General features: G+C 35.5%; 1 long non-coding RNA gene across 1 annotated transcript; it reads right to left on the bottom strand.

Moving 5' to 3' along the window:
- LOC134267888 (uncharacterized) lies at window positions 1-1,578 on the bottom strand. The gene is made up of 3 exons (XR_009992249.1): window positions 1,146-1,578; window positions 797-923; window positions 1-551 (listed from the first exon to the last, which is right to left on the bottom strand). It is a non-coding gene; the product is annotated as an uncharacterized LOC134267888 (long non-coding RNA).
- Window positions 1,579-12,055: the final 10,477 nt, after the last annotated feature.

Here is a 12,055-nt window from a genome sequence, read left to right as displayed (position 1 = left end):
TAATAAAAATAAAACCAAAAAATGGTGTGAATTTTTTTTTTCATTTAAATGTTAAAAAACGAAAGAAAACACAATACAATTTTGTTTGCAATGTATTTGGATTTCAAATACGGATAAAAAGATACAACTGCATAAGTTACCCTACTGTGGTTAATCACACTTGCACATTTATTCTAGTATGAAAGCAAATCAATATAATATTATAACTTAAATTTGTTATACAGCAACCATTATGTTGGATAGACGCAGATGACAGAAAAAACACTGCTTAAAATTTTACACAGGTCTTCAAGTGATCATCTATCTATTGTGTAAAATTTATAGTTTTAAGCTACATGTATATTATGATTTAAGAGAAGTTAAAAAAAACAATGGGGTTGATAGCTAACTTGACAATGCTATCTTAATATAAAGGGATAACACATTTTTGAGGTTCCGAATAGAAATTTGTCAGCTGAACTTTTTGATGAACAACAGCAAAGTCATTGTGGACCAGGAAGTCTTCTGAACTCTTCACAAATAGTTGCATGGGTCTCTGCCAAGAAATCAAACTGCAAAAAAAAAATTCCTTTATGAATATGATACTTTATTAGATAATCAAATACATGTAGTAAATGGTAGAAAGTAGAAGATTAAAAAAAATGTTTTTACATGAGATTATTTTCTTTTCTAAATGAAGATACAAAATATTTTATGAGTTTTTTTCTTAGATAAAAAAATAACTATAATATATAACATCTTTCTTTGTCCATTTTGCAATAAAAGTATTAAATTGTCCACTTTTTTCTATCCCTACCTTTCCACAGGATATGTGCAACTCCAATATAGCTGTCAATTCACTTGTCAGTATTCTATACCAACTCTTGTAATTGTGTAGGAATCCTAGCCTCATTTTATTCAACCAATTAGACATGGACTCGGATCTAAAATATTTTAATGATCATTTTTATGTCCCTGATATAGTTAGACAAGATTCATGGTAATATAAAATTTTACCGCGAATGTTACCTCAACTTTTTATGTACCATATGTGATTGAATTAAATCTATAATGTAAACATCTTTGAAAGAAAAAAAAACACATATAAAAATGCAAAACACTGATGATTTTTAGCAAAAAGTTTATGTCAACGTCTCAAGATTTACCCCAACTGCTCCACAGTTCAGTGTGCATCTGGTGTATTTAGGTTGTCAATGTTTTAACTCCCATTTCAAGAACTTTCTTGTTTTCATCATCAATGGATTTTAAAATTACCGTCTATTATTGTCTTGAAATGACATTCTTGCTTGTTGATAGAACCCGGGAAGTGTGATAAACTAGTTCCTTTAACTGGTTACGACATCGTAATCAGCAGGACGCTCGTAAAAGACTTTGATTCACACAAGCTATTTCAAACGTTTACATGATTCGTTAGAAATAAGGTGTACATCAAACCCGATTTTATTTCAAAACATCAATGAATGACACAGTCGGCGGGTATTTTGAAAATAAAAGTGAAATTGACCTCTTTTATTTTTATTCGGTATTTTGAAAAAATTGGGTCGGCGCTTCCCGTTAAACAGAAAATAAAAAGACTCTGGCCTAGAAATACTACAGAGCAACGCTAGCACCCCAGTATGTCTTGTTTATGACACAACATTCAATCTTGGTGATTTTTATGTTTCCCCGATAATTTTCAGGCACGTACTCTTTGAAGGAACACCATGGAACCTCTGGCTTTCTTAATTCACGACAGAAAGCTTCAGAAATGTCACAACAGATTTTTTTAATTTCGGTCTGAGAGGAGTCCCCTTCTGGGGTCAAAAAAGATTCCTTTTACAACGGACAGAGAGCCAGCGCTTACTAAAGCTGTGTCGAAGTTTTTTTTTCCAGAAATGCAAGTACTCCACTGCTGGAACCATCTAAAGCGCGACTTCAAAGAAGAATTAAGAAAACACGGAGCCGAACAATCAGAAAAAAACAGTTTACCTCTCCGACTGGCGACAAATGGCACATAGCGTATCTTAAGACGAATTCAATGCAACATACGATGCAGTAACCGCAAAATGGTCCGCCAGTGTCAAGTCATATTTTGACAAACACATGAAAAGAGGAATGATAAAACACTCTGCTCGTTGTTAATTTCCTGGCCTGTATGACCCCTACTCCGGCATAACGAATAATCTGATTATTCTGATTATGATTATTATGATTGAATCTAATCTGATCAGATATTAATGAGTGTTAATAGTTTTTTCCCCGTTCTTATTACCAGCATGATCAATTGAGGTGATATCAACAATACATTCTTTCATACACAATCTAATTATTAAATGAGCAAGAGCCACTTTTGGCCTTATTTGGCCCTGAAAATTTCTAAAATTTTAAAACCGGTCAGATTAGGTTGCAAATGCAGAATTTATTACTTGGAGTGTTGGTGACCACGTATGTATTATTCATGACGTAATTTTCTTGTCAATGCATTATCCTTAAACTGAAAGCGGGTCAGACATCTTGCAACGCCTCAAAGACATCCGTGGAAACCCAGACCATGATAGCAGTTCCGCAGGGCCTTGATCCTGAGAGCTTCTGGATCCGAGGGACATATGAACATTCTTTGCTACAGGAAGAGGTAATCGGTTAATAAAATACACTATATGTTTTCCTGCTATTTTCATACTCTATCTTATGTTGAGAGGTCCAAAATTTTTACTTTAATGAATGAACATTAGAATAAATTCATCTTTGAACAATAATTAAAAATTTTTCTTTAATCCGATTTTTTTAAAAAGAATTTTATGGGAGAGGGTATATGAATATAATGAACTTGTTTAATTTAGAAAAGATTTCTTGCACTACGAGTAAGAAAATCATGTATTTTGACTATTTAATATTTTAAATATCAATTGTTTATTTGAGGATCTGTTTGATACATATTTATATTTTGAAAAACTGCATGCCTTGCTTGATACATATAGGAACTAGGGTGCATGCATGTACAATATTTTGAATTAGTTACAGTCACAACAAAATGTAGGCAAAATAAACATGTTCTACTATTCAACGTACGAGTCTATAATTTTTAATATTTTAAGTTCATAAAAGAATTATTATTCAGCAAGAGGACCTTTGATTATCATGAACACTTAACAATCTATAAAGAATCAATTTCTCTTTTAGAAGTCTGTCAACAATACTATGCAGAAGTACAAGCTGTCTGGGAGAAAGGACAGTAACTGGGAAGTTGCAACAAATAAGACAATGAACTCCTACCAGAGTGACATACCTCAGGCAGACCCCCACAGGCAGAAGAAAAGTCCAAGACCGGCTACGGAAAGAAAAGTACTGAACACGCTTCTATGGGAAAAAGAGACAGTTTATAATTATAAAATGTTGTTCCCTTTTTCAAACAGTTTATTAAAACAGGGGGGAATGAGAAACATAGAACTTATTATTATATAAACCCAATTTAAGTTAAGCTTATAAATATTTGACTTATCTGTAAAGTTAAAGAAAATAGGGTTCAAAAATAATATTTTTGGCTGAAAAAACGATTACCTTTCTGACAGGCAACAGAAAATACATGGTATTTTGTAAATCTTGTAAACTGTTGATGCAGGAGTATCCCGGGGTTCTGTGCTAGGCTCATTTTTATTCTTATTATACAATTAATATACCCATTGCTAGTGTGAAAAAGATTTTGAGTGGTTGTACGTTAAGAGTACCTCTCAGTAATTTTTCAAACACTGAGACGCCACAATTGCCGTTGGAAAGCTACAAATGTTGTCTCATACTCGGCACTGGGGACTTTTGAGCAGTGAGGGATCTTTTTCGTGCCAGCACACATTGCGACACGGGACCTCGGTTTTGTACGATTTCATTCGAAGAGAGTTACCACGTCCAACAATTGTATTTCGACTCGCAGCGTAAAAATCGACTTCTTAATTCACGATTCGAAAGCAGAAGCTCCATCCACTGCGCCACGCGGGCTACGAGTCAGGTTTTGACGTCTGACGGCATTCTGTATCAAGCGAAATCACGGGACCTTTAACTTCAACTTTTATTCCGAGCAATACTAGTATAAATGAAGATATTAAGTGTTAATTGTCAAGAGCCATTGCACCATTCATGTACGAGAAAATAGCTTTTATAAACTGAAGTCATAATGCAAGGCACAGAGGAAGAATAGTGTGTCGTATAAAGTGTAGACCCACGTGTTTTAATGGATGGGTGTATCGTGGAAAGTCAGGGAAAGTGTGATGTAGGCATAAACCCAACAGCTGCGTGTAAGCAAGTATTCGTTGTATTATTCAGTTTACAGTTGTTCTGTAAAAGTTGATTTTCTCGATTTTGACATCCTTAAAGGCTACAGATAACTTTTAAGTCCGTTTTCTTCACTTACACAGTTTTGCTTGTCCTGTATGTCTACCCTTTTCTTCTCTTTCTCTGTGGGCGTTGTATCTAAAAGAAAAAAAAATAATGTGTCCCCCGCCACAGCATAATATACCTTTCAAATACGGTTTAATAACCGAAAGGGTTTACATAGTCAATATGTATCGAATAGTAAAGAGGGATAAGCGTAGCATTTTTCAACCAGAAGCCTCTGTCGAGACTGAAGCTCTACTGGTTTGTACTTATAGCAAAGGAAGAGAAAAGTACTTAAGCAGTTGGAAATTGAAACTTTTCAACAGCAATAAATAGAATAATGATCCTTGATTAAGTCTCTTCATGTTCTTAGTGTAGTCTACTTGCATGCCATATTATATTATAATCAGACTGAAACTGTATTTGGAGTAGCATTATGAGAGTATTTAACAGAAATTTCTATTTTTAGTAACCTTGGCAACACCATTCATTGAAGTGAAAAACTGATATACAGAATTATGTACTTAGTGTAGTCTACTTGTGTGCCAAGTTATATTGAAATCAGACCAAAACTGTAGGAGGAGTAGCATTTTGAAATAATTTCACAGAAATTTCTATTTTTAGAAATAAAAAACCGATAAACAGAATTATGTATCTTAGTGTATTCTACTTGTGTGCCAAGTTATATTGAAATCAAACCAAAACTGTAGGAGGAGTAGCATTTTGAATGATTTTCACAGAAATTTCTTTTTTTAGTAACCATGGCAACACCATTCATCGAAATCAAAAACCGATACACAAAATTATGTATCATAGTGTATATTACTTGTGTGCCAAGTTATATTGCAATCAAACCAAAACTGTCGGAGGAGTAGCATTTTGAATGATTTTCACAGATATTTCTAATTTTAGTAACCACGGCAACACCGTTCATTGAAAACAAAAACCGACACACAGAATTATGTATCTTACTGTAGTCTACTTGTGTGCCAAGTTATATTGAAATCAAACCAAAACTGTAGGAGGAGTAGCATTTTGAATGATTTTCACAGACATTTCTATTTTTAGTAACCATGGCAATAGCTGCAGATCTGTAGCGTTATGGTTTTATATATTTGTCTTTGACCATAACGCTACAGATCCCGTAGTGCAAAAAAGGTGCAATTTACGGCGCAATATTTTTTGCGCTCTTTTGGGGAGAATTTCTCCACTTTCTAGCATTGGTCAATCAACTACCTTTCAACCCATAATTCTAGACACATTATTTAACTAATCTGTATATTTTATTCATCTCCCAACCCTTTATAGTCGTCTCTACAAGTGATAAACTCGCTTGATTAAAATTAATTGTTAGATTACTGAAAATTCACTTCCAGCGAGTTTATTGCCTGTAGATCCAACTATAAATGGTTGGGAGGTAGATAAACTATACATATTGGGTACAGAATGTTTCTAGAATTGGGGAGTGAAAGGAAGTTGATTGACCAATGCTAGAAAGTGCAGAAATTCTCCCCAAAAGAGCGCAAAAAATATTGCGCCGTAAATTGCACCTTTTTTGCAATACGGGATCTGTAGCGTTATGGTTAAAGACAAATATATAAAACCATAACGCTACAGATCTGCAGCTACCATGGCAACACCGTTCATCGAAATCAAAAACCGATACACAGAATTATGTATCTTAGTGTAGTCTACTTGTGTGCCAAGTTATATTGAAATCAGACCAAAACTGTAGGAGGAGTAGCATTTTGAAAAATTGTTTACAGACAGACGGACGGACGACGGACGCATTACTAACGCATAAGCTCTTCTGGTCTCTGACCAGTAGAGCTAAAAATTACCTAAGTAAAACAACAGCAAAATAGTATTTAAAATGTTTTTAAACGAAAGAATATACATTATATCCGATTCTCAAACTGTATGCGATATAAACGATACCGCGGACAGGAAAGACATTGGATGTTTGTGTTGTGATGGTAGACCTCACAGCATTTATGAACGGTTGTTAGAGGACGCCGTGATCTGTGCAAAACGTCCTTTGTGACCTTGTCTGCCTAGAGAGAACATCAAAGAAATCTTCAAAAGGATTCCACACCATGTTCTCGAGAGTTTGATTGGGATTTTATGAGAATAGGTGTTGGGCATTTCGAAATGAATGCGGTCAAAGCATTTTTTGGACTCAACTTGGTTCAACTTTAAGAAAAGATGTGCCAGTTGATGTGATTTGTGTCAGAAAATAAAATGCAAAACAATTTGCAAAGACTATCACGTCGCCTCGCAGCTTCTGTTGACATTACACAAAATAGCGTTACAAGAAATGGTCGTCCCGTATGTTAGATACGCAGAAAGCCATAGCCAACCAATATGTGTAGAATCCTTTATAACATTCTACAAAGAAAAATATCGCAGAAAACCCAAATTGCGCATATTTAAATATGCAAGTATTTAGATTCTCACAGGCAATAATAAACCTAGAAGAAACAATGTTGAACTTGTACGAAGCGCCAAATTTCACATCAAGGAATTTTTATGGCCGTTTCCATCCCTATTACCAAAAGATTGGATTATTCGCGACGCAATTCAGTTTCAGTTCTTGCGCACTGAAGTTAAGAGAAGTGTTGGATAAGAATGCCTCTTTTACCCTTTAGCGGAGACAAATCAAAGGGCCAGGATCTCGACTTCATTGAAGAAGAAAAGAACAGAAATCTGTTTCAAACTGGGCGATAAATTAATTCCTGCTCATAAATTAGTCTTAGCCTCACAGAGCTCACTGTAGCTGAGGTGTTTGAGCGAGAGTCCTCCTCTAAAGAACCAGTGGCCCCTAAAGTGATTTAAGCCAGGGGAGTGTAAGAAGAAGCATTGCTTTCCTTTCTAGATTTCCATATACTGTAAAGATGTATATAAACTCCGTGTGTTTAAACAATGTAATGAAATTAGCCGCGGTTTTCAAAGTCGACGAGATAAAACGATTATGTCTAAGGAAAATCAAACAGCTGAATTGTCAGAGCAATAAAACAATATTTACCAAGAGGCACAGTACCCTCAGACGAAACATGGAAGTCAATTTGCTGCAATCTCAAATTTTTAAAGTTTTTTCACCATCTCACATCCAAGAAAAAAAACCAAACCAGCTATTAGGAATGAAAAGGCCAATTGAATTTCGAACAAAAACTAAAGATGAAGATTGTGCAGTGCGCATATTTAGACCAGTTATTAGAAAGTACCTTGCCACATTACCAGCATCATTCATGGGACTTAATGGATCAAAACTGCATCCGTGGCGTCTAGATTTCTTGAAAACTTCAACACAAAAAAATAGCAAAAATTAATGCAGACGTTCTTGGACAGCCATGCAAGGTATCTTCAGAACCAGTGTTTGTCACGGAAAACGAAGAACACAATTACAATCACTAACTTAAAAAAGCTGAACTTTCTGGGAAAAAAAATCATCAATTACTAAGCATCTGACGAACTTGTTCGTGGGCACTACGCAGAAATTCGGAAAAGTTAAGAGGACCAAAATGCAAATAAAGCAATATATGCAACGCTTTACTTTGAGTTGAAAGATCTTACGACTTCACTCGTAGATGAGGGGCAAAAAAAACCCCAGATTAATGGAGGCTGGGGAATGATGTATAAATTTGGACACTTTTGAAATTTACATTTTAAGTTAATAAATAGGAAATATAAATATCAAATCTTGATATATTTGTAATGAAAAAATATCTAATAGTTAGTATTAAATCAAAAACATATTCATGTATGGCATTGAATGTAATGTACATGGAAGTAAGTCATTTAACAATAAATGATATTTTTAGTAGATCAACAAGTGAATAACAAAATAATAGTGCCAGTCAAAATCTCCCAAAACGGAAGAAAAGGAAATCAAAGCAGTGATCTCAAATGAACGGCGAATAAAATGAGCTGCTATCATGCAGATATTTAAGCAAATGAAGAGACTGACTTCTCTGTCAAAACTCAAGATGTCATTCCAATCTGTTTGTAGGGATGTGAAGGCCAGCAGAGACGGTATTCTGGTAATTTTTTAACGAAATTTGAAAGGGCTGAACCTCTCCTGTCAGGAAAAGAACTAAAGAGATCAAAGAACGTGGACGGAAACATCTCCCAAAACTCCAGGAGCCAAAAGAAGTCCACATAGCCACGCTATCTAAAATACCACGTGGCCCCGGTGTGTCTAAAACAATTGCAGAGGAACAGAGGGAAATCCTACTTACCTCGTCAGTTCAAACATTGTCGACTGACGATTCCATAGTTGTTGGAAGGTAAAGCAGAAACACTTTCCTCGTTTATATGTCCAATCTTCCACAATGTTGAAAATAAGTTACTGGGCAAGTTTCTGTGACCAGTTTACAGCTGATAAGCTCAAAAAATGGTCTAAAGATCTCCCACAAAAAAAAAAACACGACCGCCATGGCCATTAACCACATGACCTCTCTCATCATCAATGCATCCATCCTTTACTGGTCTGCACTTGTGTATATTAGCATGACAGTGTATATTCATTTATTTTATTATATAAAAATTTATAACAATTGCAAATTAATAGAAACAAGAGATCTTTGTAAAACACTATGCCACCCCCCTCCCCCCCCCCGCATTAGAATTTTTTTTGTAAGTCCAAGGAGCATAACTCTGTCAAAAACGGCACGTTTGTACCCAAAACAGAACTTGACCTAGATATTCATCTGATAAATCTGTATATTAAATTTCATCTCAGTATGTGCAACGGTTGCAAAGAAAATGAGCGGAAACTACAAATACTTGAAATTTTTCTAAGTCCAAGGGGCATAACTCTGTCAAAAATGGTGCGATCGTACCCAAAACAGAACTTGACCTAGATATTAATGTGATAAATCTGCATACCAAATTTGATGTCAGTATGTGCAATAGTTGCAAAGAAAATGAGCGGAAACTGCAAATATTTGAAATTTTCTAAGTCCAAGGGGCATAACTCTGTCAAAAATGGTGTGATCATACCCAAAACAGAACTTGACCTAGATGTTAAAGTGATATATCTGTCTATTACCAAAAGATTGGATTATTCGCGACGCAATTCAGTTTCAATTTTTGCGCAATGAAGTTAAAATAAGTGTTGGATAAGAATGCCTCTTTTACCTTTAGCGGAGACAAATCAAAGGGCAGGGTCTCGACTTCATTGAAGAAGAAAAGAACAGACACTGTATCTGTTTCAAACTGGGCGATAAATTATTTCCAGCTCACAAAATAGTCTTAGCCTCACAGAGCCCACTGTTTGCTGAGGTGTTTCAGCGAGAGTCCTCCTCTAAAGAACCAGTGGCCCCTAAAGTGATTAAAGCCAGGGGAGTGTAAGAAGAAGCATTGCTTTCCTTTCTAGATTTCCTATACACTGATAAGATGGATATAAACTCCGTGTGTTTAAACAATGTTATGATATTAGCCGCGGTTTTCAAAGTCGACCAGATAAGACGATTATGTCTTAGGAAAATCAAACAGCTGAATTGTCAGAGCAATAAAACAATATTTACCAAGAGGCACAGTACCCTCAGACGAAACATGGAAGTCAATTTGCTGCAATCTCAAATTTTTAGAGATTTTTGACCATCTCAAATCCAAGAAAGAAAAAAAAAACAAACCAGCTATTAGGAATGAAAAGGCTAAATGAATTTCGCACACAAACTATAGATGAAGACGGTGCAGTGCGCATATTTGGACCAGTTATTAGAAAGTACCTTGCCACATTACAAGCATCCTTCATGGGACTTACTGGATCAAAATGCATCCGTGGCGTCTAGATTTCTTGAAAACTTCAACACACAAAAAGAATAGCAAAAATTAATGCAGACGTTCTTGGACAGCCATGCAAGGTATCTTCAGAACAAGTGTTCGTCACGGAAAACGAAGAACACAATTGCAAACACAAACTTAAAAAAGTTGAACTTTCTGGAAAAATAAAAACGCATCAAATACTAAGCATCTGACGAACTTGTTCGTGGGCACTACGCAGAAATTCGGAAAAGTTAAGAGGACCAAAATGCAAATAAAGCAATATATGCAACGCTTTACTTTTGAGTTGAAAGATCTTATGACTTCACTCATAGATGAGTGGCAACACCTCCCCCCCCCAATATATGGAGGCTGGGGAATGATGTATAAATTTAGACACTTTTGACATTTACATTTTAAGTTAATTAATAGGAAATGTATATATCAAATCTTGATACATTTGTAATGAAGAATAACAAATAGTTAGTATTCAATCAAATACATTCATATATGGCATTGAATGTAATGTAAATGGAAGTATGTCATTAACAATAAATGATATTTTTTGTAGATCAACAAGTCAATCACAATATTGTAGTGTTTTACAGTCAAAATCTTACAAAACGGAAGAAGAGGAAATGAAAGCAGTGATCTTAAATGAACGGCGAATAAAATCAGCTGCTATCATGCAGATATTTAAGCAAATGAAGAGACTGACTTCTCTGTTAAAACTCCAAATGTCATTTTTGTCTGTTTGTGGGGATGAAGGCCAGCAGAGACGGTATTCTGGTGATTTTTTAAATGAAATTTGAAAGGGCTGAACCTCTCCTGTCAGGAAAAGAACTAAAGAGATCAAAGAACGTGGGCGGAAATATCTCCCAAAACTCAAGGAGCCAAAAGAAGTCCACACAGCCTCGCCATCTAAAATGCCATGTGGCCCTGGTGTGTCTAAAACAATTGCAGAGGAACAGAGGGAATTCCTATTTACCTCGTCAGTTCAAACATTGTCGACTTATCATTCAATAGTTGTTGAAAGGTAAAACTTCCAGCACAAACAAAGGTAGATATATACAGTGGTATATTGTTATGAGGTATTCAATATTAATATGGTAGGTCCGCCAACAAGCTTTTAAGAATCTAAATATTGAGGAACACCATTTACGTGCGTCCACGTTGATTCACACAAAACGAACAACACATGCGTTAAAAAGAACAAAACAACATAAAATTTAGGGAAATCGTACCTAAAATGATTCTCGATAATGTTACATCGCAATGTTTTTGCAATTCATACAACAAAGAGTTTTCGATTGATGCTAGACATGGATGGCGTAAAAACGCAAAAGACACATCTGTAGTGGCCATCGGGGAGAAATGTCACAAAGTTTTGGATTGTGTCCATGTCACAAAACAACAAGACCCAGTTTCTCAACGAATGAAAGAATTGGCACAGAGACCGTTTATGAAAAATTCACCTCCCAAGATGTCACCGTCAAGATCCACTCTCACGACAGAAACCTCAGTATCAACAAATTTACCAAAGATTCTCAAGAAACAACAAATCAAAACGGCTTATGGCATTCAGTGAAAGCAATGAAAAAATCACTGAAAAATATTTCCTGTGGCAGTAAGAAGTCTCAGGGGTTTACATCGAGTGAGCAGCTAGTTGACAAGACCGAACCAATTGCCACTCATATTCATTGGGCTGTTCGTCATTGTGATGGAAATAAAATAAAACTACAAAAATTTATAGAGAATATCATTCCGCACTATGAAAACTTGCATGAAAAGTGTCATCCGGAGTCAAGATGTAGAAAGGATGAAAATTGTGAGCCCTCCCGAGTCGTGTTAACAAGTAAAATCCCCCCAAAAAACTTTTAGAAAATGCACCTAAAGGATCAGTTACCTATAAATATCCGGAGGATTATGTTTTGGGTAAAGATAC

Source organism: Saccostrea cucullata, unplaced genomic scaffold, assembly GCF_032062105.1.
Source record: "Saccostrea cucullata isolate Sc308-1 unplaced genomic scaffold, CSIRO_AGI_Scuc_v1 ctg2872, whole genome shotgun sequence".
Lineage (NCBI taxonomy): Eukaryota > Metazoa > Mollusca > Bivalvia > Ostreida > Ostreidae > Saccostrea > Saccostrea cuccullata.
This window is presented reverse-complemented; position numbering and strand designations above follow the sequence as displayed.